Source organism: Callithrix jacchus, chromosome 6, assembly GCF_049354715.1.
Source record: "Callithrix jacchus isolate 240 chromosome 6, calJac240_pri, whole genome shotgun sequence".
NCBI lineage: Eukaryota > Metazoa > Chordata > Mammalia > Primates > Cebidae > Callithrix > Callithrix jacchus.
Genome location: NC_133507.1, coordinates 122,706,646 through 122,721,395, shown reverse-complemented (window position 1 = coordinate 122,721,395; position 14,750 = coordinate 122,706,646). Strand labels below are relative to the sequence as shown.

General features: G+C 38.0%; 1 protein-coding gene across 8 annotated transcripts in view; it reads left to right on the top strand.

The window, feature by feature from the left end:
• The window catches only part of CATSPERT (catsper channel auxiliary subunit tau), a 250,019-nt gene that overhangs the window by 61,191 nt on the left and 174,078 nt on the right, over window positions 1-14,750 (top strand). The window lies entirely within an intron of this gene.

Genomic DNA, 14,750 nt, shown 5'->3' with positions numbered 1-14,750 from the left:
AAGCATAATACTTGCTGTCTCCTCATTCACCAATGTATTTCATAGGTCACATGCTTTTCTTTTTTGTATTTCTCATTTTTTTTTTTTTTGCTGTGCTTCAGTCTAGTTATTTTCTTCTGACTTGTATTCTAGTTCACAGATTCCTTCTTGTTTTTATTCTGCCATCAAATCAACTGAATTCTTAATTTTAGTTATTTTATTTCTCTCTATGGATTTTCCCTTCTTTTTATAGTTTCTATTTACTTGCCAAAATCCACAGCCAAGTCTTTTAATTCTTTGGACATATTTATTATTGTCTTGGTCAGCTCAAGCTACTATAAGAAATACCATAGATTGGATGGTTTAAACAACAGACCTTTATTTATTTATTAGTTCTGGAGGCTGGGATGTCCAAGAACAAGATGTCAATTGATTTGATTCCTGCTGAGGGCCCTCTTCTTGGTTTGCAAATGGCCTTCTGTTTACCATCCTCACATTGTGGAGGGAGATCATCTCTCTCATATCTCTTATCATAAGAATACCAATCCCATTCCTGAGGGCTCTACCCTCAAGACCCAATTACCTCCTAAAGTCCCTACCTCCAAATATCATCACGTAGAGGATTAGGATTTCAACATATGAATTTTGGGGTATGTATACTTACAGTTTATAGCCATCAATGCTATTTTAAATTCCAAGTCTGACCACTTCATTATCTGGATCTTCTGTGAGTCTATTTAAATTACTGGTTTTTTCTTTCCTTAGTTTTCAGTCAGTTCTTATACTCTCACATGCCTAGTTGTTTTGATTAAGTGCTAGACATTGTATTTGATTAGAACTAATTTGTGGATCTTAATTTTAATTACATATTTCTACAGAGAAGGTATATATTTGTATCTGGCAGCCAGCTAGGCTAGGAGCACTAACAATGCCAGACCACTTTAATTTAATTAAGATTGAAAGTGAAATGACTTGAAGCCAAGCTTTAGTTCCTGTGAGGGAGGCTAGTCTCTTTATGGTTTATTCTTAGTCTCAATGTCAGGATGGGGACTAATGTGAGGCACATGAGGCAACTAGGTCATAACATTTGAAGCGACACTTATTCTCTTAAAGCCTTTGAGGGTCCAAAAAAAAAAAAAGCCAACTGGTGTTTACCAGGACTTCTCACCCCTGACAAGCCCTGGACTCTGGTTTTTGTTCTCCCAGCCTTATATTTGTTTCTCAAAGCTCTCCTCAGTTTTATAACTTCTTGGCCTTCTCAAGGCATAAATGCCTTGAAGGAAAAATGGCACTAAATGATGGGCTCCATGTCTCTGGACTTCCTTTCTGTCTGGAATCTTGGGTATGCAAATCCTTGCTGCCTTTATAACTCACTGATTCTTCCCAACACAATTTAGACAATGCTTTGTCTAGCTTTTATAGTTGTGCAGTGAGATGATTGGTCTGAAGTAACCTAGTTCAGAATCACAGTGATCATTTTAAAGATCATAGTATCTTTTCTGAAAGAACTTAGAGTATAAAGAGTAGAGACATAAAAAAGCAAAACAAATAAATTATAAATTAAGAAATAAACTATGAAGCATCAAAAAGATGGTAGAAAATAAAGGTGACTGATTTTTATAAGAATTATTAGAGAAGATATTTGAGGTAATATTAAAGGAAGGAGTTAGCATGCCAAAGATCCAGGGGTAGAGACTTACTGTATGAATATGTATGAAAACTCTAAGATAAGAAAAGATTATGCCTAGAAAAAGATGGCAGCCATTGTAAGTGGAACAAAAAGCAAGGGAGAAAGTGACTTGAGACAAGATAGGTGGAGACCAGATTATTCAGAGCCTTACAGACCATAATTTAAATTTTATTCTAAGAAAAATGGGAAGCCATTGTAGGTTTTTTATATTATCATTTTTTCCTTTTCTTTCCTTTTTTTTTTTGAAACAGAGTCTCATCCTGTCACCCAGGCTGGAGTGCAGTGGCATGATCTTGACTCACTGAAACCTCCACCTCTTGAGTTCAAGAGATTCTCCTGCCTCAGCCTCTCAAGTAGCTAGGACTACAGGCATGTACCACCATGCCTGGCTAATTTTTTTGTATTTTTAGTAGAGATGGAATTTCACTGTTGGTAGGCTAGTCTCAAACTTCTGACCTCAAATGATCTGCCCACCTTGACTTCCCAAAGTGCTGGGATTACAGGCATGAGCCACTGCACCCTGCCTATATAATCTTTTAAATATAATATTTGATACAAAAATGATAATCCATAATTCTAATGTAAATTATATGTAGAATAATATAATGCTACCAAGCAGTACTTAACCTAACCTAGAACCTAAAACATTATGGATGACTCGTATCTGCTTATGAGTTTCTCCCCTATCTCATCCTTCTGCCTATTTCCCAGAAGTTAACTACTTCTATGAGTTTTGATTTTATTTTTTGCCTTTTTAAAATTAGTTGTGTAAAAAAACTTAAATCTAGGATGCTTAAATAATACATTATTTTATTTCGCTTACATCACCCATGATTATGTTTCTAAGACTCACCTATGCTGTTTCATGGCATTGAATTTGGTGAATATGCTGCAATTTTCACTTGGTTACTAATGGTAATTAGGTGTATTCTCTTTTTATTGCTGCATAACAAATTATTACAAACTTAGTTGTTTAAAACAACATGTATTTTCTCACAGTCGTTCAGATGTCTGCATAGAGTGTAATTGAATTCTCTGCTTAAGATTTCACAAGGCTGAAAGAAAGATGCTGGCAAGTGCATTCTCATTTAAAGGAGTCTCTTTCAAGTTTGTTCAGGTTGTTTGAAGAATTCAGTTTCTTGTGATTATAGGAGCTTCTCTTCTTCTGGAAATCCCATAATGTGATAATTTGTTTGTTTAACAATGTCCCATAAGTCCTGTAGCCTTTCTTCATTCTGTTCTTTTTCATTTGCCTGTATTATTTCAATAGACCTGCCTTCAAGTTCAGAAATTATTTCTTCTGTGTGGTCTAGTCTCAACTGACATTTCTTTCAGAGTCTTGCTCTGTTGCCCAGGCTGGAGTGCAGTGGCGCTATCTCGGCTCACTGCAACCTCCACCTCCTGGGTTCAAGCGATTCTTGTGCTTCAGCCTCCATGAAGCTGGAATTACAGGCATGAGCCACCATGCTCGGCTGAGTTTTGTATTTTAGTAGAGACTAAAATACAAAAGCTAGGGTTTTTGCCTTATTGGCCAGGCTGGTCCAGAACTCCTGATCTCAAGTGATCCACCCACCTTGGCCTCTCAAAGTGCCAAGATTACAGGTGTTAGCCACTGTACCTGGCCCACAATTGTACATTTTATTTCAGTCATTGAATTCTTCAGCTCTAGGATATCAATTTGGTCCTTTTTATATCTATTTATTTGTTGAATTTCTCATTTAAATCATGAATTGGTTTTCTGATTTAATTTTCTATCTGTATTCTATTATATCTCACTGAGTTTCCTTAAGATTATTATTTTGAATTTTTTTCTGACATTTTATATATTTCCTTATGATCAGGGTCTTTTACTAGAGAATTATTGTTTTTATTGAAGAAGTTTCCTTGTTCTTTCCTGATTCGTGTGTCCCTACATTGATTTCTATGTATCTGATAGAAAAGTTACCTCTTTCAATCTCTTGGAGTAGATTTTTCCCAGAGAAATACTTGTATGAATGGATCTTCGGATGTCAGATTGGTGAGGCACCTGGTGGCCTGATTCTAGGTGGATCCAGCAGTTTAGTCTTCATATAATTTCTTAGTGGCATTTGCAAGTTTCTCAGTAGCCTAGACTGAGAGAGTTTGTAGAGATGGTGGTGTGACTTTGTCAGGGATGTTCTCACTGGGCTGTTTCTTAAATGAGTGGCATGCAGTGGCTTGTCTGGCCTGGGGATATTCCTGCTCAGAGCAACTTGTGGAACTGTTTCTCAGACCTGGGATGTGGACACACAGCTGTTAAGCTGGCCTGGGGTCCTGTCTGCCAGGGGCAGCTCATAGGGCCGTTTCTTGGGCCTGTGATGTGGGTGCACAGCTGCTTTGCTAGCCCGGTGATGTGTCTGCTGGGGGCTGCCCACAGGGCCATTTCACAGGTCTGGGATGCCGATGCAAGACTGCTCAGGGGTGTAACCACTGGAGTTAGCCCAGGGAGCTGTTTCTCAGGTCCTGGACATGGGCTTTTGGCTGCTTGCCCAGGCTGGGGACATGCCTGCCAGGGGCAGCCTACAAGATGGTTTCTCTGGCCCTTATTGGGGGCATAGGGCCATTGGGCAGGCCAGGGGTGCTACAGGGCTGTTTTTCAGGTCCTGAGCATTGATGCATAGCCACCCGGTTGGCCCAGGGATATACCAGCTGCTCTGAAGCTCAAGAGCCTTTTCAGCTTGGGGGTCATGCAGTAGTTTGACCAACTCAAGGACAGGTTCACCCTGGGTGAGAGTGGCAGTTTCAGTTCCTCCAGCTGGAAGTGTGCTGGCTGGGGTTGGTTTCTCTGCTGTGCAGGACCATAATCACAGCCAGCAGTAGACTCAGGTTCTGTGCAACTGGGGTGTAGTGTTCAGCCACCTATGTGAATTTGGTGGTGTAATGAAGATGGAGCTCCAGTGCTGTGCTGGAGAGGTACAGTGGCTACTGTCCCCCAAAGGAGGGTGCACTCCAAGTTGGCACTGTGCTGTAGCAGCTTGGTTCACAGATGTGGACGAGGGGGCAGTTGGGAGCATACTTTGTGCTCCTAATACAGGGCAATGCAGCTATGTGAATTCCCAGCAGCTCTAAACACTGCACTCAAGGCCTATCAGGACTATGGGGTTCTCCTGTAGAAAGAATTGTTGATATTTGTGGTAGCAGTGGGTGCTGGCGGTGATATTCTGCTAACCTTTTCCCCACAATGGGAAGTCCCTCCTGTGTCCAGGCTGATCTGATCCAAACAGAGGAGACAGGGCAGCAGAGGCTGTGTGGTTGCTGGCACGTCTGCCGGGGGGCTCTTGGCCAGCAAGAGGGTCCCAACCTGGAAAGGCGGGTGCGCGGAAGAGAAGAAGAAAGAACAGATGGGGTCTCGAGGGTTGAGAAGTCAGATGCTTCACCAATAGCTTTATTGAACTCAGGGTCTTGTTATATACATTACAAGTAGAAGTGTTTACGTCATGGGATCAGTGTTTCGTGAGATAAAGGGGAACAGAGTTTTACTATACAATCACAAGTCACCATATTTTGGATAAAGATACTGGGAACAGGGAGATACATAATCAGGTTAAAGTGGGGGGTACAATTATCAGTCACAAGAGTCCAGGTGAAATATCTAAGTTTAGAAGTTTTAAAGAAACTATTTATCTAGGGCAGGAGTTTCACAAGAAAATCACAGGCTACATTATAAATCATTAAGTCACAAGCAGTATTGTAAATACCACATCAAGGGTCCAGGTGCAGGAAAGACATAAACAAAGCAATTTTTACTATCAGCTTGCTTTGAAGATTTAAGCCATAACTTTAAGAAGAAGCTATAATGAATTGAGAACCAAAAGTGCACACCGTGAGAACCAAAAGTGGACACCATGCCTCCCATCACCTCAGCACAATAGAGTAATAACTCATGTTATTTTTTGTATATCACATAAGCTTTCTTGAAGTTCTTCTTCCCCATAGCTCGACTACCTCCAACTGGGGTCCCGGGTCTGGGATCAAGCTCAACCATATGGTGTGACCCACTACTTGGGGGTCTCACGTGGGAGCATTCCCACAAGGCTGTTTGCCTTCACACTGCCCTCCTGGACTGCCAATCACCACAGGTGCATCTGCATTGCCCTGCTGCACGTCAGTGCTCTCCATTTGACATTCCAGTCAAATCTTTGTTATTTATTCAGTGCATTGGTCCTTTTGTGTGTGAGTGATAAGTGCCAGGTGACTCTAGTCAGCTATCTTGCTGACTGAAAAACCTGTATGAATAGTGAGAGAATATTAAGACAGTTGTAGATAAAAAAAATATATATCCAGGGAAAATGCTACCAACTGTTAAACATTTAGCAAATTAATTTGGAGGTGGTTTTCATTGATATTTATTAAAGTGTAAAAGTGAGGTTGTCCTAGGCATGCAAAGAAAATTCAAATGCAGTAGACAGTTGTTAGGGAGCTGGTGATAAGTGGAATTAAAGGGCTCAGGTACTGGTTATGATGTGTTAGCAATTTTGATATTTAAGTCTTTGGAGTAGAAGCGTGTAAGAAAAGGTGTACATGTAAATGTGAGGCTTACAGTAATAAGCAAAAAAGTGGTAAAGAGTATAGCTGGAAATAGGCCTCCTATTTTTTGAATATCCTGGTCATCATTAAGATTATGAATGATGGATGTGGAGCATATGAACAGCATAGCTTTGAAGAATGCATGTGTACAGATATGGAGAAATGCTAGAAGTAGTTGATTAATATCAATAGTGACCTAATTGGCTCGAGGTGGAAAATGTGACGTTTTAGATGTCATTTTGTGTTAGGGCACAAATTGCTGTGAATAAAATGTTCACAGCACCTAAGCATATTGTTAGTTTTTGAATTGTTTTGTTGTTTTCTATGAGTAGGTGAAAAGCAAATTAATAGGAAAATCCTGCTACAGCTACTGTGCTGGAATGGAGTAGGTCTGAGACAGGTGTTGGGCCTTCTATTGCTGATGGTAATCATGGATGAAGGCCAAAGTGGACAGATTTGCCAGTTGCTTCCAGAAGAAGCCCAAATAATGGAAAGATATAGGGGTGGAGTTGAGCATGAAAATTTGACGAAACTCCCATTTATCTTAGTATAATAAAAATTGTGCTATTGATTATAGAAGTCTGATGTTTCCAGTGCGATTATGTCAGATAGCTTGGAGGGCTGCTGTACTTGCATTCACTCAGCTGTATCATCATTTAGTAAGTAAAAATGATATGATTCCCACCCATTCTCATCCAACAAAGAGTTGCCAGTTGCCAAACTTTGTTGGCAGTAACCAAAATTTGTATAGTGATGGGAAAAAAATAATTTTTTTTTTTCGAGATGGAGTCTACTAGCTTTGTCACCCAGGCTGGAGTGCAGTGGCGCGATCTTGGCTCACTGCAACCTCCGCCTCCCAGGTTCAAGCAATTCTCCTGCCTCAGCCTCCTGAGAAGCTGGGACTACAGGTGGGTGCCACCATGCCCAGCTAATTTTGTGTATTTTTAGTAGAGACGGGGTTTCACCACGTTAGCCAGGATGGTCTTGATCTCCTGACCTTGTGATCCACCTGCCTCAGTCTCCTAAAGTGCTGGTATTACAGGCATGAGCCACCATGCCTGGCCTAAGTAAATATTTTAAAAATCAGTATTTGAATCTAAATGTATGTATCATATTGAAAATGCTGATTGATCATGTAACAGAAAGTGCCACTGGTACAAATATTATTGAGAAATAATGCAACTTGAAGCTGAGTGTTAGTTTTAAGGTTTGAATAGTTACTTGGATTATTTCTTGGCCTGAGTAAATGTATATTAGAGCTGGAATGAGACTGGTTATAAAGGTATATGATGTAAAAGTTTTTACATGGTAAGGGTATGAAATATCTTTGTAAGTATTGGTAATAGTTATGATAATTGCTAAAATTAAGGTAAGTGAAATGGTGATAAAGGAAGAGAGTAAATTTATTACTTTTTTTTTGCTTTTATTTATTTATTTATTTTGAGACAGAGTCTTACTCTGTCACTCAAGCTGGAGTGCAGTGGTGTGATCTTGGCTCACTACAACCTCTGCCTCCCAAGTTCAAGAGACTCTCCTTCCTTAGCCTCCCAAGTAGCTTGGATTACAGGTGTGTACCACTACACTCTGTTAATTTTTGTATTTTTAGTAGAGATGGGGTTTCAACATGTTGGCCAGGCTGCTCTCGAAATCCTGTCCTCAGGTGATCTGCCTGCCTCAGGCTCCCAAAGTGCTGGGATAACAGATGTGAGTTGCAGGCTTATTACTTTTTTGGAGTTGCATCATTTTTTTGGTTCCTGAAACCAATGGATTACTTGTATCCTTTAAAAGTTGATTAAGCTATATTTTTACATTAATATATGGGGGCATTGTTAGCAGTTCTTGCATACTTTCTCAGTAAATAAGGAGTTTTAAGCTTCTATTATTTGATTTATAATCTAACTTTTTTATGTACATTAACAGTATGTGGGTCCTAGAATAATTTTGCTATTAAGTGATAGGAGTAGCATTCACATTTTCTCATGTGAATGATGGCTCATTTATTAATGTGATATGTAAATTTTCCCTGTTGTGTTGTAATTAATATGCAGAGGGAATGTTGGGCTGTAATTAACATATTAATTCCTATTAATAATAAAGGTAAAATTAAATCATGAAAATGATTCTATAACTACAAATAGCTCTCTGATTAGGTTGATGGTTGGTGGTAGGGCTACAATGTTTAGGCTAGCTAATACTCACCATTTGTTATTAAAGGGAGCAATCAATGTCTGTAATCTGTGAGTTAAGAGAGCATTTCAGCTTTACATTTATTCATAATTTGAGTTTGTGAAGAAGAATGGTATGGATGATGCGAGGCCATGGGCAGTTATTAGAGTTATAGCTCCTATAAAAATTCATGGAGTTTGGATGAAAATGACTATAAATGCTAGTGCTATATGATTTATGGATGAATATATAATTGATTTTTTTTGAGATAGAGTCTCACTATGTCTCCCAGGCTGGAGTGAAGTGGCATGATCTTGTCTCACTGCAACCTCTGCCTGCTGGCTCCAAGTGATTCTTATACCTCAGCCTCCTGAGTAGCTGGATGACAGGCATGCACTACCGTGCTGGCTAATTTTTCTATTTTTAGTAAAGATGGAGTTTTGCCACGTTGGCCAGGCTGGTCTCGAACTCCTGGCCTCAAGTGATCCACCCACCTTGGCTTCCCAAAGTGCTGAGATTACAGGCATGACCCACCATGCCTGACTGAGATAAGTGATTTTAAGTCTACTTGGTGTAAACAAATAGAGCTTGCTATAATTATTTCTCACAGGGATACTATATAAAATGGATAAGCTATATATTCTGTTACCGGGTTTGGAATTATAGTAATTTGTATTATATTATAGCCAGCTAATTTATAGCTGCAAGAACTGTGGATTCAGCAATTGGAGCTTCTTCATATAGTTTGGTGTCAGAGATAAAGGGATATTTTTACCGTAAGTGCTATCATGCATGCTAATCATAAAAGACTATTATATCAAGAGCTCAGTAGTGTTCGAACACAGTAACAGGTTATTAAAAATTGTAATGAACCTGTGGAGTTTTGGATATAAATTATGCAAGGAGTTGAGATAAAAAACCAATTAGTGTATAGAACAGGAAAGAGAGCCCAGGATTTAATCATTCTATTTGGTTTCCTTATCAGATAATAATAATTAGAATTGGAATTCGTGTTGCCTCAAAGAGAATGTAAAATAGAGTTAGTTCTGTGGCAGTAAATGTTATGACTAAGAATAAATGTAGAAAAGTTAATGTTGAAATATATAGCTTTTTCATATATATGATTCTTTGGAGAGATGCTGTTGACTTGCTATAATTATTCAGGGAAGCAATCAATTTGTTAGTGTTTTAATAAAATCAGGGCTGTTAGTGAGTTGGAGAAAAAAAAAACTAATGAAAAATTTAGGCTGTGTTTACTAAATTAGCCTTAGGGGAATAAACTGATGAAGCTAATTAGTAGACAGTGCATAGTTGTATGAATTCAAAGTTTAGAACTTTTAGAATATCATATCACTGGCATAAGCATTATTGTGGGTATAATAATTGCTAGCATTGAAGAAAATTTGAGTTTTATATGTAATCTGAGCCATATGCATTAGATGCCATTGTTAGTAATGCTAGTCCTATGGCAACCTCACAGGCTACAAATACTAGTAAAATGATAGGTATTATCATGGATAAGATAAAGAATATATTTAAAATTACAGGGATTCCTAGAGTAAATAGTGATAGTATTATACATTCTAAACATACTAATGGAGATATTAGGTGTGACCCATTATATTAGTAGTCCTCCTAGGAATATGATGTAAACCAGAATAATACTGATATAAATTGAAGGCATATTGGTGATTATAAAATATTGTAATTTAATGCATCAGAATTATTTGTTGTAATTTAAACAAATTGTCATACTCAAGTCCACTCATTCTTGTCCATCTTGGATTCATTCATAAGCTTAGGCATAAGTCTAGAATGTAGTTTAAAATTAGAGCTATAGTAAGAATAACTTTTGGGTTACTTGTTTGAGATGCTCATGTTGTAGTAATAGGAGGGACATTTCTAGGTTGAATAATAGAAATGTAATAGTTAACAGATCAAATCCACATTTGTATGGGTTTGATTTTTCTATACAGATGTTTAGTTGTGGGAAGCAGCATGTGATGATTACAAGTACTAGTACTAGTGATATATTCGTTGCTAAAGTTAATGTAAGGTTAATTATTCTTTTCCAGTTTATACTAAAGCTAATTGCTTGGAAGTCAGTTGTACAGTTAATACTAAAAGAATAGGATCTTCATCAATAGACAGAAATGTACAGAAATAGTCATTACATCTATAAAATGTCATTATCAGGTAACTTCAAAACCAAAATGGAGGTTAAATGTTAAGTTGACATAAGAAGCAGAGGATAAAAAAGCTCATTATCACTGGTTATTAGAGATATGCAAATCAAAACCACATTGAGATACCATCTCATGCCAGTTAGAATGGTGATCATGAAAAAATCTGGAGACAACAGACGCTGGAGAGGATGTGGAGAAATAGGAACACTTTTACACTTTTGGTAGGAATGTAAATTAGTTCAACCATTGTGAAAGATAGTGTGGCGATTCTTCAAGGACTTGGAACTAGAAATACCATTTGACCCAGCAATCCCATAACTGAGTATATACCCAAAGGATTATAAATCATTCTGTTATAAAGACACATGCACACATATGTTTATTACAGCACTGTTCACAATAGCAAAGACTTGGAACCAACCCAAATGCCCATCAATGATAGACTGGATAAAAAAAAAATGTGGCACATATGCACCATGAAATACTATGCAGCCATAAAAAAGGATGGGTTCATGTCCTTTGCAGGGACATGGATGAAGCCAGAAACCATGATTCTCAGCAAACTGACACAGGAACAGAAAACCAAACACCACATGTTCTCACTCTTAAGTGGGTATTGAATAATGAGAACACATGGACATGGGGAGGGGAAACATCACACAGTAGGGCTGGTCTGGGGGTGGGGGGCTAGGGGAGGGATAGCATTAGGAGAAATACCTAGTGTAGATGACAAGGTGATCAATGCAGCAAACTACCATGGCACGTGTATACCTGTGTAACAAATCTGCACGTTCTACACATGTACCCAGAAATTAAAGTATAACAATAAAAAAAAAAAGAAGCAGAAGATAAGGAAGTTGGAGCTCTGATAATTGCATGTAGTCATTGGAAGCCTGTTACTATGAAGAATATTGAGCCATTTACACCATTGCAGATGGTAAAGGATATTTTGAAGTATCTAAGGTTTGTAATAATATAAAAGAAATGCCTAATGAAATTATGATGAAAAGAGCTTGAGGTATATTTTTACGGATTTCTTCTATTAAGTTATGGTGCACTCAGGTGTTTGATACTTTTGAGGCTAACAGGACTGATGTATGGAGTAAACTTCTAGGAGATTAAGTGGGTGAATACCTGTTGGTGGTCAGCAACCTCCCAGTTCTGGGATTGCAGCTAGACTTGAGTGGTAGAAGGCTCAGAAGAAAACTTGTAATATGAAAAATTATTCTGTACTGTAGGCATTTTTGAATGACTAATATGTGGTGGCCTCGCAATGTGCTTTCTCGGCTACAACATCATCACTGGTAGACCATTAATATATTAGTTAGTAGACCTAAAGATAATAAAATAATCAAGTTAAAGTGAAGTTGTATTACTAAGCTGTCACGAATAGAGTTAATAATGTTCCTGGGGCCAGGCGCGGTGGCTCAAGCCTGTAATCCCAGCACTTTGGGAGGCCAAGGTGGGTGGATCATGAGGTCAGGAGATTGAGACCATCCTGGTCAACATGGTGAAACCCCGTCTCTACTAAAAATACAAAAATTAGCTGGGTATGGTGGCGCGTGCCTGTAATCCCAGCTACTCAGGAGGCTGAGGCAGGAGAATTGCCTGAACCCAGGAGGCGGAGGTTGCGGTGAGCCGAGATAGCACCATTGCACTCCAGCCTGGGTAACAAGAGCGAAACTCCATCTCAAAAAAAAAAAAAATAATAATAATAATAATAATGTTCCTGTAGGTGGTCAGGAGGTAGGATTCACTAGATGGTCAGTGTAGGACTACTGGGTCATAAAGTAAAGACTCACTAGGAGTGTGGAGTCATAAGCTTGAATTGGGGTTACAGCATGTTCAAGAAGAATGAGTAAAATTACATTTATTAAGATGATAAATGTAATTGAGGCTGTTGCAAAGATAATGTTAACAGAGTTAAATCTTGAACAATGGAAAGTTAGGGTTTCCACCTCCTACTCATGCAGTTGAAAATTCATACATAACTTTTGACCCCCTTAAAACTTAACTACTAATAGCCTACTGTTGACTGGAAGCCCACCAATAATATAAACAGTCAGCAAATATTTTATGTTTTACAAAAAGTGCAAAGTTTTTGCAGCTGCTTGTGTGGTTTTAGCAATGGCTTCATGAATTTTTATGCTGGATTCATTTATCTTGAAATGGTGGGCAACCTCAATCTGTGGTACATGTCAAGCAACTCAACTTATTCTTGTAATGTCATAATTTTTTTCTGTTTCTTAGGAGCACTTCTAGCATCGCTAGTGGCATTTCATACAGGTCCCATGGTTTTATTCAAGGTTTACACTACTAAGCTCAGTGAAAAATATACAAGGGCTGGTTGCAGTGGCTCACATCTGTAATCTCAGCACTTTGGGAGGGGAGGATTCCCTGAACTCAGGAGTTTGAGACCAGCTTGGGCAATATGTTGAAACCTCATGTCACAAAAAATACAAAAATTAGTTGGGTGTGGCGTGCTCATGTAGTTACTCAAGGCTGAGGTGGGAGAATTAGTTGGGCCTGGGAGGTGGAGCTGAGAGCTTATCACTGTGCTCCATCCTGGGTGACGGAACCAGACTGTATCTCAGAAAAGACAAAAAAAAAAAAAAAAAGGGGAGAGAGAAAGAAAGAAAAAAAAATACAAAGAACCACGAGATCACTTTTTACAATGACATGCAGTTATTTACTGGAGAGACTTCTCAGGCAGAGATGATTAGTGTCACATGGCATTAAAAATGAATACTCACTGCAATAGCAACAATAGGTGACTACAGAATTATTACGGTGGCACAGTATGAACTGCAGTTAATTTATGCAGTTAGGATTTCATACAGCATTCTTAAGTTTGCTTACATTTCTCTCAATTGCAAATGGTATCATGTATAATCTATGTGCATGAGTTTTGATACATTTTATATTTTACAATAAAATTGTGTATATTTTATGGTAGTAAATGATAAAATAGACTAGTACTTATATACATTTTATGCATTCATGACATACCAACTTAAAATAATTTCTAGGTTATGCAGCTCATCTGTGAGTTTTTTCAAATTGTCACAAATGTCAAACAATTTTCCAATATATTTATTACAAGAAATCCACATATAGGTGGACATGCACAGTGCAAACTGTGCTAATGTGGCTCCACCAATTAAATGCATAAATAGATAGCTGTAATACTGGCTGTTAGTAGTAGAGTTGCAGCTACCTATGAGTTGAGTAAAAGGGCTGATAGTCTCAATAATTACTAGTAGGGGGATAGGTGGAATGTGTGTTCCTTGTGGTGGGAAGTGGGCCAGTGTTGCTTTTGTTCTGTGGTGGAAACCAGTAGTTACTGTTCCTGCTCATAGTGGGACAACTATACCTAGATAAATTGACAACTGGGTGGTTGGTGTAAATGAACGAGTTAATAATCTGAATAAATTTGTTGAGCCAATGAAAATGGGATAAGGGAAATTAATATTAGAGATCAAGTTTGTCCTTTGATATTATGTAATGTTAAAATTTGCTTTAATACAAGTTGCATTAATCATTGTTATATAGCGATTAGTTAATTACTAATTACGCAACTGGGAGCAGGGAATATAATGTTTGGGAGTGAAATGATGAGAATAGGTAGTCTTATTATTGTGGGAATAATAAAAGAGATGAATACATTTTCATGCACTTTTTTTCTTTCTCAAGGGATTTTGTGTTTTGGTGCTTCAACTTTTTTGGTGACAGGTTTAAAGAGTAGGTACATTTTGAAATTTTTAATTGAAATAGATTAGTGCTAGAATTATGGAAACAAAGTGATAAATTATGTTGATGTAGCTAGTTATGACATATCATTGTGGAAAGATCAATGTTTTCATTCTTTAACTAAAAAGGTTAGTGCCACTTAGCTTCATGATGACATAGGTACTGATCAGTTTTTGCAGCACTAATTCAAGTACAACAGGCATAAAGCTGTGATTTGATCCACAAATATCTGAACATTGTTCATAGTATAGGTCATGTGGATGTTAGAATTGCTTGATTTAAACATCCTGGTATTGAATCTGTTTTTAGGCCTAATGATGGAACAGCTTATGGATCTAATACATCTTTGAATGAGATTAATATGAAAACTGATATTTCCATAAGTAGGACTACTCAATTATCAACTTCTAGTGGTCATAGATCTCCTGGTTTAA